Source organism: Xenopus laevis, chromosome 9_10S, assembly GCF_017654675.1.
Source record: "Xenopus laevis strain J_2021 chromosome 9_10S, Xenopus_laevis_v10.1, whole genome shotgun sequence".
NCBI classification, from domain to species: domain Eukaryota; kingdom Metazoa; phylum Chordata; class Amphibia; order Anura; family Pipidae; genus Xenopus; species Xenopus laevis.
Window position 1 is genome coordinate 37,259,522 of NC_054388.1, and position 23,847 is coordinate 37,283,368.

Consider the following 23,847-nt stretch of genomic DNA (forward strand, 5'->3'; position numbering starts at 1 on the left):
AATCCTACATGTCGCCTAATTGATCTGATTGTTGGCCCAGTGGATCAGCCAATCTGACTTCACCCCAGCATTTTTCACCCTACTTCATTTATAGCTCCATACTGCATGCACCCACTTATTGCTAGACATATAGCATTAGGGAATAAGGCATTATTAAATAAGGCTCCGTGTGAGCTTTGAACACTACAGAGCATTAGTACTTGAAGCAAAGCTGAATTCATATATGGGTGTGTGCAGTCTTGAGATTGGTTAAGCTTGCATGTGTGCTTAATGATTCACTATATCCTTATATTTTGTATACTCTGTAAATGCTTCCTACAGATTAATACCAACATATCTACACTGGTTATGGGAAACTCTATGTAGTTACCATTTTGTCTGATGTGCTTCTCACCCATTGCAAAGTGCAAAAAAGTGCAAAGGGTGCATGACATAAAAAAGGTCCAAACTTCCAAAAGTCCAAACTTCCAGGTCCCCCTGCCAAAATGCGGAAGAAAATCGAGAATTTTCAGGCTCACCTTCTCAGAATATTGGCGGAGCCCCTTATACGCAACCCCTCCCTGGCCAAAAGGCACCAACAGAAGAAGTCCCAACTTAAAGGGATCCTGTCATCGGAAAACATGTTTTTTTCAAAACACATCAGTTAATAGTGCTACTCCAGCAGAATTCTGCACTGAAATCCATTTCTCAAAAGAGCAAACAGATTTTTTTTATATTCAATTTTGAAATCTGACATGGGGCTGGACATTTTGTCAATTTCACAGCTGCCCCTGGTCATGTGACTTGTGCCTGCACTTTAGAAGAGAAATGCTTTCTGGCAGGCTGCTGTTTTTCCTTCTCAATGTAACTGAAGGTGTCTCAGTGAGTCATGGGTTTTTACTATTGAGTGTTGTTCTTAGATCTACCAGGCAGCTGTTATCTTGTGTTAGGGAGCTGCTATCTGGTTACCTTCCCATTGTTCTTTTGTTTGGCTGCTGGGGGGGAAAAGGGAGGTGGGTGATATCACTCCAACTTGCAGTGCAGCAGTAAAGAGTGATTGAAGTTTATCAGAGCACAAGTCACATGACTTGGGGCAGCTGGGAAATTGACAATATGTCTAGCCCCATGTCAGATTTCAAAATTGAATATAAAAAAATCGGTTTGCTCTTTTGAGAAATGGATTTCAGTGCAGAATTCTGCTGGAGCAGCACTATTAACTGATTCATTTGGAAAAAAAAAAGTTTTTTCCCATGACAGTATCCCTTTAAGGGTGCACCTTTGCAGTGCCAGGGGAGGGAGGAGCCTAAAAGCCACACATCCCCCCAGGTTTGTGCGATTGACCAGGAGGATAATGCACCAGATCCAAAAAAGAGCGTAAGTGTTAAAAATAAGTGCTAAAAGAATAAATAGCAGTAAAAAAAAGGCCCAAAGACATGCCCCCCATTAGCTACAGGGCTCCCCCTCCACTTATAAGAACAGATACTACACTTGATCCTAGCCAAAAGGCAGAATTTTCCAATACTCCTCTATAATTGGATCACAATAGTGACCTAGAACTATATAACTGCGAAATGCAGTCACTGCCCAAACCATCTTAATAGTTGGACATGTCATCGGTAGGGGCTCATACACTAATGTACAAAAGGCTTGCCGAGCACAGTGTGGCAAAAAAATGTTGGCCATGCAATTTTATGGCTGCACCCCCTAATTACCATGTCCACTTTACAAAATTTGGCAAGTTATGAAAGATTGAACACATTTCTGTGATGTGTTATTACAGTTTTGCTAACGAAGGTGAAATTTCCATATAAACTGTAAGTCTCAGTTCTCCCAAGAGACCTGCTTATCTTACATAGTTCCAATTGTATCTTTGCTTATCTTAAATTGTAACAAATGTATCTGAGTGTAGCGCACCCGCCACTATTCTGGCCTCTAAACCAGTGCTTTAACCTTTAGCAACTCATCCCTTATATATTTAACCTTATTTTTTTATTAATAAAGCAGTACATGTACAGCCAGCATTATTTTTATTGATAGGGTGGGAAAATACCAGCCAGATGGCAACCCTACCAATGCATTCTTCTTTATAAGAAGTCATTTTACAAAAAGTTGTCAACTCGGAGGAAGTGCTGAGTGTATTGGCACGAAAGGTGTTAGTTTACACACCCACTGCTATATCACTTTTAGTATGCGTGCTTTAATAAAGCCAATTCAATATTAAAGTGAGTCCTCCGCTTTGATCAGCACTCACAAGCAAGTGAGAGATTGTGTAGCTGAAGACGGAGGGAAGTAGCCGGGTTCTCGGAAGAGCAACGATCAGGAGGAGACTTGTTGCTGTGTGAGCTTCACACTACTGTTTATCAGATTGATACTGAATGGGGTATATAATAAGAGGGCTATAAGGGTTGACAGGGGCTATAAGGGGTTATAAGCTTGTGGCCAGTTAGCATGATATAGTAGCATTTGCAGCTACAGGGGTCTGCTGTATGGTGTCCCCCACACAAGGGGATTGATGATCAGGGTACTGGAATTGGGGGCTCCAGTGTGTAATCACACAACTAAGCCATGTGCCACTTAAGATTTTTTTGTGGGGGTCCTGGTAGCTCTTACCATTTTCAGACTAAAACATTCGACCTTAGCCAGGTACATAGGACCTGCTGGAAGGGGTAGAGAGCAGTAGAAAGCTCTCAGAAAAGCTTGTGTGGGTTTTAAGGCTACAATCTCTAATTGGGGATTAAATCATATTGTTTGTGATCCTGGTATAGGAGAACCAATTCAAAATCCCCTGAATCCTATAGACCTTGGTGTGCTAATCAAGTTTGTCCCTGAAATGATAGAGAAACCTTAAATACATATTAAAGGAGAAGGAAAGGCTTTGTACACTTGGGGTGCCAAATGTTAGGTACCCCCAAGTAATTGTATTGACTTACCTTACCTGAAGCCTGGGGTTATACCAGTGAGCACCACAGAGTGATCCTCTTCTGGCTTCTTCTTTCTTCAAAATCCCCAGGGCAAACGCATACACAGTTCAACGAAATAGCCGACTTTTTATTTAAAGTTCGGCTTTTCGCTCTACTATGCCTGCACAGCCGCGCAAAGAAAATGGAAGACTGAAGAAGATCTCTCCGTGGTGCTCACTGGTATAGCCCCGGGCTGGTGCAGTTTTCTGCTGATAGGAGCACCAGCCTGGGGTTTTAGGTAAGTCAATACAATCACTTTGGGGTGCCTAACATTTGGCACCCCTAAGTGTAGAAAGCCTTTCCTTCTCCTTTAAGACCACTGGTTTAAAAGGGCCCAGGCAGCCCCTAAGAAACATAAAGGAGGGTCGCAACTTCCCAACCTGCCCAGGTCCCTCCATGGTCTCACAATGTCAGATACCTCCAGATTTACCTTTTAAACCTTTATGAACTATTCATGAATGCTGGAGTCTTGTTTTTTATGAGCCTTTCAATTTATGGGATATTCATGAAGGTTCTAATTAACTGAATGTTCAAGTTGAGGGATTCATAAACATTTATGACTTATTCATTAAATGTCATGACTACAGTATTTCAGGATCACTGAGAGAGGCATTTTTCTAAATGTACTTTGATCATTAACACAATGTTCCACGGTTCCTACACAACCCTACAACACTGAAAAGATTTTCTGCGGCACCCAAACATCAGAGCTTGAACAACAAGGGCACTGGATATTCAAAGTTCATTGGGTGATTTGTATCTGTTTTATGAAACACATTCATTAAAATTTCAATATGATGGCAGATAACAATAGGCCCACGCTTGATTTTAATCTTTTTTTGTCTTTTAATGCTCTTAAAAACAAGGTTCCATTTAATTTATAAATTCACAAGACATTATTCGCCAGAAATTCAAATATTCATTCCCCCCATTTCATTTTTTGCCATTTATTTTATATTTATGTTTTGTTTGATTCACACATGATGTGAAATCTAAATTCTCTTTATGTTCTGAAGTTAAAGGAGACATATAGGATAAATGAAAAAAAACCTAATTTTGTAGTATATGGTATTGCTTTTACATGGTGCTAAAAATTAATATTATCTTTAAAAATAGCCCCTTTATTGGAGCTCCATATAGAGTTAGAGGGGGACAGCCAATCACAGCCCGGCAGTCACACAAGCACAGACAGGCTTCTGTTCCCTATCAGGTCCTGCTAGCTGCTGATTGGTTCCTGTCCTTCAGTGCTGAGTGCTGCTGGCTCTCCTGCATAGTCTGGGAATTCAGGGAACAGGAAGTGGAAGAGAAGGGAGGGATTATCAGGGTTTTTGCAGAAATATTCAATAAATCAGCCTGAAACACTACTTTTTTAAGCACAATTTTTCTATTTATAAATGAGTATAATGCACTGGTACATTCTTATTAGTGATGGGCGAATTTATTCGCCAGGCGCGAATTCGCGGCGAATTTGCCCGTTTCGCCGCCAGCGAATAAATTCGCAAAACGCCCGTGAAAATTCGCGTCAAAAATTCGCCAGAGTCAAAAAAAAATTTTCTGAAAAAACGGGCACCGGCGTCGAAAAAACGGGCGCCAGAGTCAAAAAAGAGACGCCGGCGCCGTTTCGCGAATTTTTCGTCGTTTCGCGAAATTCGCGAATTTTTCGGCGAAGCGAAATGGCGCAAATTCGCCCATCACTAATTCTTATTTTTTACTCAAAATGTCTCCTTTAAAGGTGCTGTTTAATCTGTGAATTCGACAGCTTGGGACAAAAACTTGTGGTTATGGAGGGTGTATCAATTTCAACAGCAGTCATTTTCCTTTTAGAAGTTTATGTTAATGGTTTATATGTTGCTCTGCCTAATCTAAACGTCTTTGTTGTCTTGGCACAGATAGCATGTCCCTTATAGACAGGAACAAAACTAAAAAATAAAAACAATTAAAAGTTAATTTCTTATTTCCTTTCTGCAGTTTATATAATATAAATAAAATATATGTTGTATAAAAAATATATAGTAGATAATGTACCCCTGTAATGTAATATATAAGGATATTATAATTCACTAAAGGCCAACTGCTTTTTTTTTTTTTATGGGTCATGGTCCTTATATATATTACTACATGGGGTAATCATTTCATGAAAACATACACGTTTCATTGAATCATGTAACAGAAATGACATCATTAAGAACAATTATATTTGATGACATCACTCATGGTGATTTATATAACGGGTATGGGATCTGTTATCCAGAAAGCTCCGAATTGACGCAAAGGCTGCCTCCCATAGACTCCATTGTAATGAAATAATCCAAATTTTTAAAAATGATTTCCTTTTTTTCTTTAATAATAAAACCGTACCTTGTACTTGATCCCAACTAATGTATATATATAGATATAGATATAATTAATCCTTATTGGAAGCAAAACCAGCCTATTGGGTTTATTTAATGTTTACATGATTTTCTAGTAGACTTAAGGTATGAAGATCCAAAAGATCCGTTATCCGGAAAACCCAAGGTCCCAAGCATTCTGGATAACAGGTCCTGTACCTGTATTAAAAGTGCAATATTTTAGTAGGAAATATAGTAACTAATCATCCCAGTAATTTTTACTTTTTATCTAAAATCTCTTTGTTGTCTTTTTATATAAGATGGTATTTGATTTATTAATTTCTCCAGCCAGGGACAAAATTAAAATGTTAACAAAAGGGACACCACATATGCCAACCTCATTATACGATTTCCCATTCTATCATTTATATTTATTTTAATGTATAATACACAAGATTTTTTAGAATAATATTCAAAAATTCAGCTTAGTAAGAAAATATACCTATACTTCACAGGGCTTCTTATCACAATAGTTTTTAAAGTTTTTAAATATTAAATTGGCAAAAGGGGAGAAAAAGTATTTTGTGGCTCTCTTAGGGCCATTATATAAACCCATTTGTTTATATGACACATAACTTACTGCGTTTTGCTGATAACATGACTCAAATATGTAAACCAGATAGATTGGGCCTATGTTTAGTTTCACTGTGTGTCATTTTATGGCTTTTATTGAACATGTTCTGTTTTCTCTTTCCTATCATCTGAGACATAAAATGCATACCTCCAAAATTGTTTGAACGTTTATGAATTTCTTGTCATTCCAGATTGTAATATACCAATGCTACTATACCTGCTATCCCACAGCCACAGTCTCAGAGACTAATATTCCACTACTTATAGGCAACATCTCTCCCTACTATACCTGTTATCCCACAGCCACAATCCCTTTGACTATTATCCCCAGTGCTAATATAGGCACCATATCTCCCTACTATACCTGCTATCCAACAGCCATAGTCCCTTCCCAGAGACTATTATCCCACTGTTACTATAGGCACCATCTCTCCCTACTATACCTGCTATCCCACAGTCACAGTCCCTTCCCAGAGACTATTATCCCACTGTTACTATAGGCACCATCTCTCCCTACTATACCTGCTATCCCACAGTCACAGTCCCTTCCCAGAGACTATTATCCCACTGTTACTATAGGCAACATCTCTCCCTACTATACCTGCTATCCCACAGTCACACTCCCTTCCCAGAGACTATTATCCCACTGTTACTATAGGCACCATCTCTCCTACTATACCTGCTATCCTACAGTCACAGTCCCTTCCCAGAGACTATTATCCCACTGTTACTATAGGCAACATCTCTCCCTACTATACCTGCTATCCCACAGTCACACTCCCATCCCAGAGACTATTATCCCACTGTTACTATAGACACCATCTCTCCCTACTATACCTGCTATCCCACAGCCACAATCCCTTCCCTTATACTACGAGTGTTGCTACTATACATTCTGCTATACTACTTACATTATCATGAGTTATTATTTTATTAAAGTTTTATTAATAACATTAATTATAACATTGATTATTATAATAATAAATGCTTGTCTATAGGGTCCAAATTTATGCAGGGCTCAGGGTGGAAGCACTTTCCTTATATAATGTGCTGTCACAGTCGGCACCCTAAATTCAGAACCTATGCTAAGCACCCTATTCTCGGCTCTTGCTCCCACCTTTATAACAGCTGTCTTTCACTTCGGGAGGAGCCCTCGGCTAATCGGATGCCACCAGGTCTTATTAAGAGAGGAGCCAAGCGAAGAGTTCTGAACGAGCAAAGGGGCACGACGGTAAAGCAGTCTTTGGGCCAGTACAAGGCGTAGACAAAAAGCGTAGTCAATCAGGCTAGGTCGAGGCAGGCAGAGTACAAGCGGAGTCAGACAGGCAAGGGTCAAACCAGGAGATCAATCAGAAGGGATAGGGATACAGAAGAGTCAGTTACCAGACAAGGTCAGGATTCAAGAAGTCAGGATAGACTTAAAACAGGCAGGGGTCACAACAGGTAATCAGATATCAGGAAACAGAAGTTTAATAGCACAGAAACACCAGGAACTCACTAGGAGAAAACCATTACTAAGTAAGTGATGACATCACTAAGCACCCTTTATAAGGATATAATTTACAGGATATTCATGGCTCTTGTGCAACAGATATACACTGCAGTAAATGCTGATGAGCCATTTAGATAAAGGGTTATTGATCCTACTTTGTCTTGTGTGCCAGTGTCTTTGATTTGAGTATAGGTAGAATCCATACCATAAAGCAGGACTGCTGTTCAATAACATAACTATAAGGAGAACAGACCTCCAAGGGTACAAGAGGAGAAATGTCAGAGAATTGCCCTCTGGCCAGGGGTAATTCTAACATGAGGAAAATTGAAAAATTTGCCTAATGGTGGCATTGCCCTGCAGGTTACCAGGAGTGACAAAATGCCACTCCTGGTAACTTATTTTTTAAACCTAAATTCAGCTCTTGTAGTGCAGAAAGCACAGCCCCCCCCCACCGATAATTGTGGGGATGAGGGGCAGAATCGGGAAGGTGTGAGGGGCAGAACTCATGCCTCTAACTCATTCCACCAGATGTTTACATGCATGGAGATTGCAGGGTGTGCATGGTAGAAGGAATCCCACCATTGAGGCCAAATAAGATAGAAATTTGTTTTTTCAGTAACCGCTCCACACAGGGCCAGAACTATTGGAAAGGTAGCAACCCTATCCAGGCAGCAGAGGCACTAGGAGGTACCATGGAGCCCCGCTAGGCACATACCACTTCTGCCTGGTTAACCCAAGGTCTGGGATGGTGGGTCTGGTGGTGCATGGGCGAGTGAGGGCCAGGAGCATTCTCTATGCACCAATGTCATTTGGCCTGGAACTGCCTCCACATGAGTGAACCTTGCCACCTTAACAGACAACCTGATCCTGTTTTCAAAAGCAATCACTTTTAACTTTACAATTGTAAAGTTAACACATACCTTTTGGGAATGCATATTAAAAAGTTGCTTAGAATGACATTTTTCATTATGCAAAAAGTAAATATAAACAAATCATATGAAAATAATGAGTGTTACTCTATTATCAAAAATAAGTAAAATAATTAAAAAATGCAAAAATAAATGATAATAGAGAGTCATTTTACTAAGGGGCACATTTTCCATTGGTAAAAAAAAACCTTACCTAGTAAGTTGTCATGAAAGGAAAGCTATACCCCAAAAATGATAGTTTATATCATATTAAAGGAGAAGTAAAGTCGTCTTGCACTTGGGGGTGCCAAATGTTAGGCACCCCCAAGTGATTGTATTTACTTACCTGAAACCCCAGCCATTGCTCCTATCAGCAGAAAACTGCACCGACCCGGGGTTATACCAGTGAGCATCACGGAGCGATCCTCTTCCGTCTTCCTCTGTCTTAGTACGGCTGCGCATGCGCAGTAGAGCGAAAATCCGAACTTTAACTAAAAAGTTGGCTATTTTGTTCTACTACGCATGTGTCTGTCCTGGGAAGTTTGAAGAAAGATGAAGCCGACAGAGGATTGCTCCATGGTGCTCACTGGTATAACCCCGGGCAGGTGCAGTTTTCTGCTGATAGAAGCACCGGCCCGGGGTTTCAGGTAAGTAAAAACAATCACTTGGGGGTGCCTAACATTTGGCACCCCAAAGTGAAAAAATACTTTCCTTCTCCTTTATAGAATCTTACCAAACAAGAAAATGTATTTGAACAAATATTGCACTTTTCCATCTTTTCCCTTGAGTCCCCATTTTTTGATGGTCTGTGTGCTGCCTCAGAGTTGAACTGACCAGAATTACCCAATGGCACATGACAAGGGGACTCCTCAATTTGACCCTACACCATGAGCCATCCCACTGAACCCCAATATTATATACCATAATGAAACTAGGAGACAGAGATGGGTATAAAATGGCCACAGCATTTATTCACATTTTATCAAATAAATAGGACCTTGCCAGCCTAACCAAAGGCCTAAAGCCAGAATTTAACAAGAGATCGCTACTATGCTCTGCCACCAACATGAGAGAAGTCCTGCTGCCGATCCTGCATCTGCAGTGTCTTGATGATAGGAGAGCAGGCCGTCATCTAACACAAGCAGTAGTAGCGTCTGTATCAATCAAAACACAGTGCAGTTGCAGGAGAGAACCTCCTTTCTCCATGTTCTAAATTTACCAGTGCAGTACTCTGGCAAGCGCCTACTGCTGCTGTGACAAATAAAACTTAAAATATATCATATATCCACTGTTTTGATCCAGAGGAAGGCAAAAAAAAAACAAAAACCCCAGCTTGAAGCCAGTGCCAATTATGCTTCAAGAGGGTAAACATTCCTTCCTGACCCCAATGGTGATCGGAAACATTCCCTGGATCAAGCATTTGACATTCATTCAACAAATGAATAAAATTGCGACTCTCACGTTTATACTGTATAAAGATACAGAAACCACAATGCAACAGCGCATTCAGGAAAACATCCTTATTCAGTTATTAATATTTAACATGAAAACATGAATAACAAGAAAAAAACTACTGACATTTTGCAAAATATGCAAAATGGGGAGGGTGGGATGTTTCTACCTACTCAGATGATAAGGAAGTGAACAGCTTCTTCCCCTGACATCACATCCCTCTCTTTCTCCACCCCTGGGCCCAATAATCTCCTTAACTCATTCCTTCTCACCTAAACACAGCTATATGTGGTGATTCTGCCCATCTATAACCTAGACCAATGTAATCTGGCTGCTGGTCATTTGGATCCAGTCAGGCAACCCCAACATACATGATGTAAATGGTTCGATATGCGATAACTCCGCTCACCCAGGAGAGAGCCTGTTCAGTGATTATAACCTTGTGATTTCGAGAGTGATGCAAGAGGGTGCAAATGCTCCAATGCATTTTAGCAGCGTTGTGGAACATTGATGACATTTCTGGGGGTCAGAAAAGCATCATATCACCACTTAGATTATTTCCTAAATCCATTTGTCTTATAAGAGTTCTACAGAGGCTGGGCTACTGCTTCTGGGTAATCAGTGTTGTTGCAGCCATGATGCAAGATGATGATAACCTTATTTCAGGAGCCATGTGGCCGAAAGCTCCTCCATGTAAAAGTTTAAGAGCCAAATTGTCTTTTTTTTAACCTAAGGTTTGGAGTTTTATAAGTCAATAGAGTGCACTCTACAATTGTGATCCTATCCCTCTCGATCTAAATGTAAGTACACGTATGAAGAAGGATGTCACCGGGGTTATGTGAAGCAGTAGCAAAACCAGAGGTAGAGTTGCCACCCATTTGGATTTGAACCGGACACTCAAACCTTTTCAGAGGCTGTCTGGTTCAAAATTCACTTTGTTAAAACTGGACAGAAATAAACCCAATTGTGTCTGAGTGATGCAATAACCAATCCCCCAACCAGTGGCAGATTTTTCAGATTTGAGGCCCCTAGGCTACATCGACTCAAGCCTTCCTTCTAGACTACTGTTGGGTCTGGATACCTGCAGATCCAGGCACTAGCTCTCTACGCATGGTTGGGTTTGGTGCATGCCAGTGATGTTACTGGGTCTGCACACATATGAGTCTTGCCTGTCATTTTCTTCAGCAGGTGCTCCCAACTGGACCCAGCAGCACAAATAATAATAAATATTAAAATAAACTAGAAAGTATAACTGAAAAAAGATAGACGGGCCCCTGGTCAAAATGGGACCCTAAGCTATAGCCTAGAGTAGCTTGTGCATTAATGTGACCCTGCCCCAAACAGCACAGCTTCATCCCATTTCTGCACCTATCCCTGACATAGGAAGTGGTTCTGAGTAATCCTGTGACCCATGGAGGGTTCTAGAAGTATGGTGAAATCTTATAGAATACAGATGTTAGAGGGAGACTGGTTAAGCCTGGTAACCATGGAGTGGTGCAGTCAATTTTGAAGTGATTCTGGGTAATCATGTGTCTTATGGAATGGTTTTGAAAGTTGCTGATATTCTATGGAATATACAGAAGGAATTATAGTAAGACCAACAAATATAGAACTCATCACACATGGATAATGTAGAGAGAATATGTATAAAAAGCACAATTATCGAGTCAGGTTGGCCCCTTGGTCCTAGTTAGTATGCACTGGATTCACTTTTTATAGTTCCACCCTTGTTCTAAGGATATTATAATATCCTATATAGTAGGAATGCTTTGGCCAGTCAACTTGAGAAAGATAGGGGAGATTGTATCTCCACAGAAAGCAGGGGAAAATCTTATCCCAAATTTAAAATCTTAAGAAGCTGATTAACAGACCAGTTAGGGCAGACACGCGCCTCTTCTTCGGGCGACAAATCTCCCGAACTGCCTTCCCGCCGGCTAGAATCTAAATCGCTGGAAGGATGGCACTGGGAGTGCTTCTTTTTCCGAAGTTGCCTCACGAGGAAACTTCAGGTGACTTCGGAAAACGATTTACATTCTAGCCGGCGGGAAGGCGAGATTAGTCGCCTCAAGAAAAGTCGATTTGTCGCCATGCGACTAATCTCCCTGAATCTCCCCGTGTGTCACTGCCCTAAAAGAAAAAAAATAGAGATTTCCATTCCTAATTTGATTCAACCTACCAGCTAGTGCCGTCATATACAAGTAAATCGTTTATTTGAAGTGTTTTCTCTTGCAGTCTGTTTGCTATCATTTAATTCATCTTGATTACTGCTCCTAAACTGCTGGAGAATGAAAAGAAGATAGGTGTGTTTTCTTTTATACTGATGTTTTTACTGATCTTTGCCAACTTATATTAGCTTGACTAATACTGTATGTCCCTGAATTTAGTAATCTGTACTCTTGAACAAGAAGGGTTCTATAAATAATTCTTGATATTATTAGGCTGTGTGGGCTGCGGTTGGAAAATACATAGTCATAGTTTTAGGACCGGTGCAGAGGTGAATAACTAACTGGTTGTACATGTTGGAGCTCAGCATGCTATGCAGCTTCTGTTTTTTGTTAACAACCTTAAGAAGTCTCCTTTCCTTACACCTTCTTAAAGAGTACTCAAATATATGCTGCAATGTACATATTGCAAAATAAATATTATTGCCCCGCCAATACCAGGAGTGCTTTTGCCATGAGGAAAGAGAAGAGCGTGGGTGAAGAATAGTCAGGGTACAGGGAAGGTTTCTGGTAGGCTGATTTTCCTTTACCTAACCTGTCACCCCTTCTATCTAGTGTTACCTTTCCTTACCCTTACCAGTGATGCCACCTCCATATCTCTTGAAGGAAACAAGGTTCTAAGTTGAATAGTGAGCTATGAGGTTCAGGTATGAATTAGGTATGAAAGTGGCCAAAGGCTGGCTGATATCCTAGTACAGTAATCGTCAACCAGTGGATCGCAAGCAACATGTTGCTTACCAACCCCTTGGATGTTGCTCCCAGTAGCCTCAAAGCAGGTGCTTATTTTTGAATTACTGGCTTAGAAGCAAGTTTTGGCTGCATAGAAACCATCTGTACTGCCAAACAAAGCCTCCTGTAGGATGCCAGGTCACATAGGCAATGCTATATAGCCAACCACAGCCCTTATTTTATACTCCCATGGAATATTTTGCATGTTTGCGTTGCTCCCCTACTTTTTTAACATTTGAATGTGGCTTACGAGGTAAAAAAGGTTGGAGAACCCAGCTGTGAAAATACCTGGTGGTCCATTGTTGCGCAGGACACTTCCTCTCTGGTCATGCACTCATTCAAATTTGACACCTGGTTAATGATTTTGTACTGCTCTGCCTGATTGGTAACAACCCAGCCTGTCCCTTGACCACGCTTCATGTTCTCTGTTCTTCCTGTACACGTTTAGCTCCCATGTCTGCCCAGAACTCTCTCCTTGGTTCTCTCACCAAATAGTGGCGGCATCCGAGTAGCGGAGGGCTCCTCCTGAAGTGATAGGCGCAGGTATAGGCAAAATCGTGAACCGAGGCAGGGACCTAGGGGTTTGTTCTGGGTTTGGGATACCTTACATTGCTGTTTTTTTTTATAAATACTTCCCTCTAGAGCAGTGATCCCCAACCAGTAGCTCGTGAGCAACATGTTGCTCTCCAACCCCTTGGATGTTGCTCTCAGTGTCCTCAAAGCAGTTGTTTATTTTTGAATTCCAGGCTTGGAGGCAAGTTTTGGTTGTATAAAAACCAGGTGCACTGCCAAACAGAGTCTCAATGTAGGCTTACAATCCTCATAGGGGCTAGTAAATGGCCAATCACAGCCCTTATTTGGCACCCCAGGAACATTTTTCATGCTAGTGTTGCTCCCCAACTGCTTTTACTTCTGAATGTTGCTCATGGGGTCAAAAGGTTGGGGATCCCTGCTCTAGAGTAAATAGTGAAGCACAGCCTATTATAATAAAGTGGCATTCGTACATTGTTCATTTATTATCATCAATATCATCATCTTTATTATATTTATCATCACTTCTGACTCAAGGTATCCTTTGTAAAGAGTTCATAGATACTTTCATATGGAGCTGTTATTGATGAAGGGGACCTACCATGTCTGTAGAAAAACAAGTCCCAGCCTGTGCCAAATCCCTGCAGACTGTAATATAAGGTATCCCAAACCCAGAACAAACCCCAGGGTCCTGGCCTCAGCTCATGCTTCTGACTATAACTGCCACCTTTTGCTTTAGGAGGAGCCCCCCCCTACTCAGGCCAGGTCTTAATGCGAGAGGACCAAGGAGAGAGTTCTGGGCAGACATGGGAACCAAACATGTGCAGGAAGAATGGAGAACAAGGAGTGTAGTCAAGGGACAGGCCAGGTTGATACCAATCAGGAAGAGCAGTACAAAATTTAGGAGACAGGAACGTAGTTGAGTTCACAGGCCGGGTTCAAAACCAACAGTAGTGCAGTATTAAATCATGACCATAAGAATGGTCAAAACAGGCAAGGGTCAAAACAGACAGCAAACTAGGGAAGGTCAGGGAGAGAGAAAATAGCTTGCATACAAATCCCGGAAGCGGAGAGAGCACGCATCAAATTAAAATCTCTCACAACCGCAGAAGTGTCCCTGCTCCACCACTAGACTACCAGGTATTCTCATACCTGCTCTGGTATCTAAACAATAATCTTGCAGGCCCTCTGCTTCCAATTCAGTTCAGTTCTTCAGAGGCCACATATTTAGACTTGAGGACCTGAACTTTGATGTGTCAAACGTGGTTCTTCACGGTGAGAGCAGTAAGATAATGAAATGCCCTGCTGGTTGATGTTGTGCATGTGTGCACTAGGGTTCATTTAAAATGGTTGAACTTGATGGACTTTTGTCTTTTCTTAACCCAACTTAACTATGTTACACAAATATTTTATCCATCTGTCCAACTTACATAATGTAGTTATATAACTATGTAGGTTGAATAGATGGATATTATATGTGTGGACATGCATGTCTGTGGTCACCTTCCTATTTCTATGGTTGTCTTCCTTTTCCCATCTACCTAGGAACCGTGGACTTACCAACATGGTGTACTGACATACATAGCTCTCAGTGGTATAAATACCTGGGGCAGGGGGTGCGACTGCACCAAAGCAGTCCTACATGGGGCCCACTGGGAGGTAATACACTGTGTTAAGAAGAATGGAAAGGATGTATGAGGGGTGACCCTGGTGCACCACAGGATACTAGTTATGTCACTGAGGGTCAGGCAGTATGGTTCAAATCAGATTATCCAAACATATGTAGGTTGTATGACCAGCTTGTAGGTTGTATGACCAGCTAAGACCTATTTAGTGAGAGCCAAGATGCCATGCATGGTTAGGCAGACACTAGATCAACTTTTACCCAGCACCACTTTTCGAAAAAGTTGAATCTCTGTCGTTGACTGGAAAATGTTCCCTTCATCACGTTGCCACCTGAAAGATCCCCCAAATCAAGGCTGTGTCGGCAGACCAGAAAGCAATGTACCCATTTACACCTGGCAGGGAAGTGCCAACCCCCAAGTAAGGACTCCCTTGTAGAACCAGAATGAAGATCTCCTCCTCAAAGAGATTTTTCTATATTTAAATATAAAATGGAACATGAAAATACCAAACAGAATGACAGATAACTAACAAAGCAAAACTAACAGTCTTCTCCCCCATAGAGAGACATCCCCCCCAACAATGGTGGCACTGGGATGCCGGGGTTATGCTGAAAAAAAATGCATGCCCAAGGTTTACAAAAAGCTGCAATATACTGATATACTGTACATACAGCAAAGTACAGCATAGGCTTATACAGATGAGAAAACTTGCTAGAATTAAACAGTATAGACATGTAATCCCAAAAGCACTACAACACGGAAGTTTCACGCATGGTTGGGCAAATTATTTGGCTGATGCTACTATATGGACCTTCTTCTTAAAAAGCAGCTTCTTACACCATTCCAACAACCAGCTGGTTTCAACAAATATCAGAAGATTTGCTTACAGGTGCTCCTTTGTAAAGAACCTTGACAACTGTCATCAAACCACAAATGTGTTAAACAGCAGGAATTGAACACACAAGCTTCTACAAGTAGATGGCCTTATGGTTAGAGAAGCTGCCTATGGAGCCCAGTGTCCCAAGTTTGATTCCCACCAGCGCCACTGCTTAAAAAAAGTTGAATCTCTGTCAACTGGAAATGATGCCCCGCGTCGCCGCCTGAAAGGAAATTGGATCTCGCCCGTCTCAAAGCTCTGTCTTCAGACCAGGAAGCAATGTACCCATCTCCATCTGGCAGGAAATCGACTCCCCCAACTAGGACTTCCTTGTCAACCAAGAAAGGGACCTCCTCCGCCAGAGAGGCCCTGTCCAAAAAGAAAGCAGCCACCCCTGGACTGGAAAGTTATCCGGGGCCCCCCAACCATTCAGGGGGTTATGCTGAAAAAAGATGGATGCCCAAGGTTGGTGCCAGGCATGAACAGTAAACACCAGTGTTAATATTTTGGCACAATCGGTCAATGCCACTCTATCAGACCATGCTAGTCCTGGCTAGTTCATAACATTTACCTACTGCCTTATTTAATTACCATTTGCTAGCACTTGTGAAATGTCAATACTTAGGAAATGTTAGTACTAGTACCATCCCCTTGACATGAGTGCCATCCCCTAAGCTAGGCCTGAATTTATATGCAGCTGGTTGGGGAATCCAGACCCTGATTGACTCATTAAGCAATTAATGAGTGATCAAAGCAAGCAGGCTTTGTAGGAAAAAAGGTCAAAGTCAAAGTAAACTTTATTGTCATCTCAGCAGTATACGAATATACAGTGAGACGAGACGACGTGGCTCCAGCTAGTACATATCACAAAAAGGCACTTAAAAATACACAATAAATATGTAAACATGAAATGTGCAATATATTAGCAGAAATTGGATATTTACATGAGTAAACCTTAAGAATTGTGCAAATAAATTAACAGTTCACAAAGTTTAAGTTCACAGTTCAGGTGTGTCTGGAATGTAGTGGGAGGGCAGGCAGTGAGTTGAGTAGTCTGATCGCTTGTGGAAAAAAAGCTTTCACGCAGCCTGGTTGTTCGGGCTTTAATACTGCGAAAGCGTCTGCCGGATGGGAGCAGCGTGAACAGTCCGTGTGAGGGGTGTGTGGAGTCCAGTGAAATGCAGGAGGCCTTTCTTACACAGCACTTGTGGAAGATGTCTTGCAGTGATGGAAGAGCCGCTCCAATGATGTTGCCAGCTGCTCTGACAGTCCACTGTAGACTTTTCCGGTCAGCAGAACTGGCACTACTGTACCAGATGGAGATGCAGCTCGTCAGGACACACTCTATAGTGCCCCTGTAGAACACTGTGAGGGTGGGAGGCGGAAGGCTGGCCTGTTTCAGTCGTCTTAGGAAGTGAAGACGCTGCTGAGCCTTTTTGGTGATGGAGGCGGTGTTGGTGGTCCAGGTGAGGTCATCAGAGATGTGGACTCCCAGGAATTTGGTGTTCTTTACTGTCTCTACCGTGGAGCCGTTGATGTTGAGTGGTGTGTGAGCAGGGAGAGTTCTCCTGAAGTCGACGATCATCTCTTTCGTTTTATCCACATTCAGTTACAGGTTGTTCTCACTACACCAAACCGCCAGCTGCTGAACCTCATCTCTGTACGCTGACTCGTCGTTGTGGCTGATGAGCCCCACCACAGTTGTGTCATCGGCGAACTTGATGAAGTGGTTTGAGCTGTGTCTAGCTATGCAATCATGTGTCAGCAATGTGTACAACAATGGGCTGAGAAAACATCCTTGAGGAGCTCCTGTGCTCAATCTGATGGTGCTGGAAATGTTGTCGCAGATACGAACAGACTGAGGCCTCTCTGACAGAAAGTGCAAGATCCAATTGCACAAAGAGGTACTTAATCCCAGCTCTCTTAGTTTCCCACTCAGCTTTTGAGGGATGATGGTATTGAATGCTGAGCTAAAGTCTATAAACAGAATTCTCAAATTACTGTCTTTCTTGTCCAGATGAGTAAGTGAGAGGTGGAGTACAGAAGATATGGCATCCTGAGTTGACCTGTTTGGCCGATATGCAAATTGTAGTGGGTCCAGTGAGCGGGGGAGGGTGCTCTTGATGTGTGCCATCACAAGTCTCTCGAAGCATTTCATGATGACCGGAGTTAGTACAACAGGGCGGTAGTCATTCAGGCAGGTTCCTGAAGATTTCTTTGGCACTGGAATGATGGTGGTGGACTTGAAGAATGTGGGGATGATCATCTGGCTTAGCGATGTGTTGAAAATGTCAGTGAAGACGTCAGCCAGCTGATCAGCACAGTCTCTGAGCACACGACCAGGACGTTGTAGACTTAAACTCCAGTTGTGGCGCCGCCCCACTAGGCCCACAGTCTCCCCCGGTAGACCCACGTCACCAGGCCAGCAGTCTCCCTGCAGCTCAGCAGTCTGCCCTGCAGTTCAGGCCTCCAGCTCAGTCCCGGGTACCTCTACAACTCGAGTCCCTGGCTTCTGTCGATGAGATAGGCCCCGTTTTGTTCTCGGCTCTGTGTGTGCTAGAGAGCCCGTTTTTCCTCCTTTAGGCAGCGGATTTCCCTTCTAGGCTGCTGGTGTGGGAGATGTTGGCAGAGGGGGACTTGTAAAACACGGATGGGTGCAGATTTTAACAGTGCCCTGGGAGCCCTTGCAGATGTGTCTTCCCTGGGGAGGGTGGGCGAAGGAGAGCTTTTTCAAAACAAAACCCACTAAAACTAATTGTTGGGGCTGTAAAAATAGCTCTTGCTCATTGAGGAATGAGATACAAATGGAAGTTAGAGATAAATATGGCAAGTACTAAATGAAAGTGGACCTACCAAATGAGTTATTGGGTGACAGATACAAGCTAAATTTCAATCTCTACAATTAAACTATTTATGAAAGGCTGCAAAATAGTGATATTTACAGCAAAGTATAGCATAGACTTATGCAGATGAGAAAAATTAGCAGAATTAAGCTGTATATACATGTAATACCAAAATGACTACAACGTGGAAGCTTCACACATGGTTGGGTAAATGTGTTGACTGATGCTTCTATATTGATGTTCTTCTTTAAAAGCAGCTTCTTTCACCACTTTAACAGCCAGCTGGTTTAAACAAATGTCAGAAAATTTGCTTTCAGGCACTCCTTTGTAAAGAACCAAAACTGGCACTCTAACCCCTACACCATCAAAGTATTTAGTTGCCTTTGGCTAATTTTGGAAAATTTGGTGTCATCCACTCCATTATAAAGAACCATGAAAAGCACCAGTTGTTGGAAGTTGCGGGAATCCAACTTGCAAACTTCTCTTTACCAAGCCGGTGCTTTAACCCCTACGGCATCACATAACTTAGCTGCCTCAGCTTAATTTGGGAATATTTGTATTTTGGGCTCCTTTATAAAGAACCAAGACAAATGGTCGGCAGCCGTCGGGAATCAAAGTCGCAACCTTCTCTTTACTAAGTTGATGCTTTAGGCCCAAAAATTGTCCATATATCAAAGGGCAAGTTTGATTTTCCCCATCAAGGTCCGCATGGGCTAATTCTCCTCCAGTCTGCACCAATTTCCATATTTGTAATCTGATCGTTTGACCTTAGGGACCAATGATTGGATTAGTCCGATGTCCTCCTGTGACATAGGATGTGATTTTTTTCTGAAACAAAAAACTGCTATGCATTTTACTCATTCAAAATGGCTTTCTCAGGCAAAGGAAATTTTTATTTTGTCTAAATCAGAAATCAATTAGACTAAAGCTAATTTGTTATTAAAGAGGTTTAAAGTTTGCTTTTAAGAGGGGTCTCAAGAAGTTTGAAACCTACATTGGGATTCAAATTTTTAAGTTTGTAAAAACAATAAAAAGAAAAATATCCTGGTAGTAAAGGAGGAGGAAATATTATTCCTTCAAAAAAAGAATTATGGGAATATAATCAACTAGAAGCACTAGAATTCATGGGGGAGATACGGTGAGAACTTTAAATATTCAATATTTAAAGTCTAAATTTAATCCATTTGACTAGAGGAGCAGCTGTTAGACTGTTTGGAAAATTACATAGCCCCTGGAATGGGATAAAATTGAAAAGAAGGATAGGCTGCAAAGAATGAATACAATTATAGACTGGAATGCCAATAAGGGAAGTGGGACTGTGATCCCTGATTGAGAAAAATGATCTTTACACTGTAGGAAGCACAACATAGGGAGCATACATTAGGGATGCCCATTTTAGCACCTTCTAATGGAGGTTCCAAAGCTATGAGACTGCCCACCTATTTAATGTGGTGCAAGAGTATTGCAGGGGGTTAATATCATTATCTCTAAAGGTGACTTAAGCAAGTGGTGGACTTGAAAAGAGCTTGAAATTGAGCATGAACCCAAAATGTCTTAAAACATCTGCAGATTTAATATATTAGGTGCTTTATGATTTTATCTGCAAAGTGATTGTTAACTGCCCTTTACTAACCAACAAGCCACGAATCCTAAAAGACATTTTAAACATTAAGAAACATTTCAGCTATGGCCCCAAGGAAGACTTTTAGTGGGCTGATGCTACAAAGAGTTAAACTTCGGAGCTGATTTTTTTTTGTTCTCCCCCTCTCTGTTAGGATTTCTCGCTGTTTGTTAAGCCAAGGACATACATTATGTAATTAGGTCCCTCTTCACCATAATTCTAAAGACAGTGATGCTGTATTATAAAGAATAATAAACCCATGAATAGCTTGGGCAGTTCGCTAAAGCTGCCAACCATTTAGCATCTTTGATTCCATTCAAATTATTTTATTTAACCAATATAAAGGCTTTATTATGCGTGGAGTGAAAAAGGGACATTTTCTGGGAGGGGAGATGGTTTCTTCTGAGAGCCAGGTGGGAAAAATAGAATAACAAGTTTTGAGGCATACACAAATGCAGAGCAGAATGTATATACAGTATGTCTTTGTATTCTGAAATAACAGAACACAATGGACACTTTTTCATAAGGAAGGAGAATGGCAATCAATTCATGACAACTATTCAGATTCCATGGTTTTCAACAATTTCCACTATATTGGCCTATATTGTGGACATGTATTTGTAATAACTGTACCTGGTGGTCTAGCGGGAGGGGGTCAGCAGGGACGACTGCAGCCCCCTCGGCGGGGACGCCCGCCACGCTGCTCCACTTCCAAGTCCTCTTAGGGTGCGCGTGGCGCCACTTCCTTTTATTGCGCACTGGCGTGATGACGTCAGCGCGCAGTGGCACGAAATTTAAAATGTATTTAAAGGGACTTCAGTGTGTAATTCATTGCCCGTTATAGGATTTGTTCCTGGTGCTGTTAGCGTTGCTATTTCTGTTCTTGATCTTGATCCTGACTACCTGTTGTGACCCCTGCCTGTTCCTGACGATTCTGACCTCTGTATCCTGATCCATTGCCTGAAATCCGTGTATCTCTTCTGCTTGATCTCCCGGTTTTGACCCTTGCCTGCCTGACCACGCTTTGAACTCTGCCTGCCCAGACCCAGCCTGATTTGTTTACGCTCACTTTCTGCCTCGACCCGGCCTGTTCCGACGACAATTCTGTCTAAACACCTTGCACCACGACATTCTGCCCAAAAACTTTGCTTACAGTTGTGCCCCTTCGCTTGTTTAGAACTTTTCACCTTGTACCTCTCGTTTTAAGACCTGGCGGCATCTGAGTAGCTGAGGGCTCCTCCCGAGGCCAAAAGCAGCTGCTACAGGCGGAAGCACGAGCCGAGACAAGGGTCCTTGGCATTGGTTCTAAATTCTGGGTGCCAACCATTACAGTTTTGCACCTCGTATCACAGACCAACCTGAAATTCTGTCAGATCACACACACACGCTCTGCCCAAACTGAAAATGTTATATGCTATACCATTGCTTTGTGTATGGATTGTTATTGACAGATGAAGAAGTGTGAGGAGCTGCAGCTTCTCACTTCTCCTTGGATCCAATTGTTTGTGGCAGACAGCATGAATGAAAAGAGCTACTGGGTCCCTACAAGATACTGGACCCAACAGCAAAAACAAGAGCCTCCTACAAAACACATTTTTCATAAACATATACTAAAACTGCTTATCAGTGCCCCACTGGGTCCTGTAGCGAGTGCCGTAAGTTTGAGCAATAGTCACATGGTCTGCTGCCTCAAATCAAATCTGCTGTCAAATCATGGTCCACATCTAATTCTTTAGGCTCAGAGATCCAAATACCAAATTTTTAAATGGTATTTGCCTGTCCAGAAATTGCAGAGATGCTTTTAGGTAATTGCTATTCAAAGCAAATGGGGGCACTTTCAAATGTTTTGTCCCCAATGCTACAAAATGCCAAAAATACTTTAAATCGCCCTTTATGCCAATGGTCTTATCTTGGGGCTGACTATCTAATGCACTTTGCATTCTTGTAGTAAGAACAGCTCCTTTTCCCAATATATACCTTCCACCACCTCCCACCCCTATTACAGACTCATGAAGAATTGTACCATGTATCATATATCATGTTCCACATCTGTATTCTACAGTTGGCTTTTGATTTGTGGCTAGTTTATACCCACAGCCTGCTCTACAGTGCGGAGACCATTAATTCCAGAATACAATTCTTTGGGGCATTTATGATATTGTCTAGTAGTGTTTCAGTAATGTAACTAGAGGGGGGCGGGCCCTGGCGCGGGACGTGCAGCCGGGCCCCCGCCCCCTCCGTGCGTCATTTTCTGCCGCCGGAGTCAGTGGCACGCGAGATGTTGGGGGGCCCTGAGGGGGTGCGGGCCCTGGCACCATCGCACCCCCTGCTCCCCCGGTAGTTACGCCACTGTAGTGTTTGTTCCATATGTTGTGGATTGGAATGAGAAGGGCATCTAATAATGTTTTAGAGTCTTTTCATCTGCTCTTTCATGAATTGTTTGGTTTTCTTATGTTTATTATTACCTTTATACATGGTGTTAAAAATGGCATCACTAGAAGATATTATATTGCACTGGGGTGCTTAACAAATTGGTGATACCTTTCCCTCTCCTATAAGCCAGTGCTACTCTATATCAATCTGTACTGTACACAGTGCTTGCAGCTGTTATGTCCTAACTTTGGTATTAATGAGATGCTGTAAGATAACACAGTGTGGTTAGGAAAATGGCTACACAGACACAGGGTGGACACAGCATGGCCACACTTTCAGGCAACACTACTGACACTTCTCACTAATGCTAATGCCCAAGGTTTTTCATTATTAACACTAATCATTTGACTGCGAGCGGGCAAAGCAATGCATTTAAATGTGATGATTTGCCAGTATAAGGAGCAGAGATGAATAACTTTGTTGGCACGCTTAATAGCCCTTTTAACAGAACGCTGAGCAATGTCAGTCCGGCAGCAAGTGTTAAATGCTAACAGTGTGGGGAAGTCATTGGGGAAGCATCTCTGCTCGCTGCCTATCATTGGCAAGCTGGAATAAATAAAAAACACACATCATTTATAGAGCCGAAGAGAAGAAAATTGGACAAAGGAGAAAAAAAAAGAACCAGCAATGAAAACACCTTCTGGTGCACTCTCTGCTTTCAATTTCCTCCTTTAATTTTGCATTTGTACTGACAGAGAGAGTTACATCAAGAGTAGGAGCCGCTGAAAACAAAAACTATATTTTTTAATTTTTAATGCAACCAACATCTATTTGAAGGATTCTTAACCTATAGAACAAGGACCCAAAATATGGGTCTCCATCTTATTTATAGTGTGACCCCATGATTGTTTATATGATGTGAAATAAGTGTGTATGACTGGTTCTAAACACATTTTTGGGTTGTATAGCTCATTCGCTACATTGGGTCCCCTAAGAAATAGGTTAAAAATCAATAATCAGTTTGAACATGGAAGGTTCTTGTTATCAGAATTTGCACACCCCATCAAGACAAAAAGGTTTATGCTCCCCACCTTCATGAAAGATAACCAGGTACACCATGAACATTACTGTGAAGCTACTGGTAATTGATGTGTTAAGAGGGTGAATCCATGAACAGAGAGTGTTTAATCATCCATATTAGTTGTTGCCATAGTGGAACCTACAATCGAATTCCCCTAACAAGTGCACAAGATCAATTTCATTAAAAAATAA

The 23,847-nt window shown here is 41.9% G+C and overlaps 1 protein-coding gene and 1 pseudogene across 1 annotated transcript in view; both read right to left on the minus strand.

Moving 5' to 3' along the window:
• ralgapb.S (Ral GTPase activating protein, beta subunit (non-catalytic) S homeolog) overlaps positions 1–23,847 on the minus strand; it is a 135,477-nt gene that overhangs the window by 88,167 nt on the left and 23,463 nt on the right. The window lies entirely within an intron of this gene.
• On the minus strand, positions 1,288–1,493 carry LOC121399231 (annotated as a pseudogene).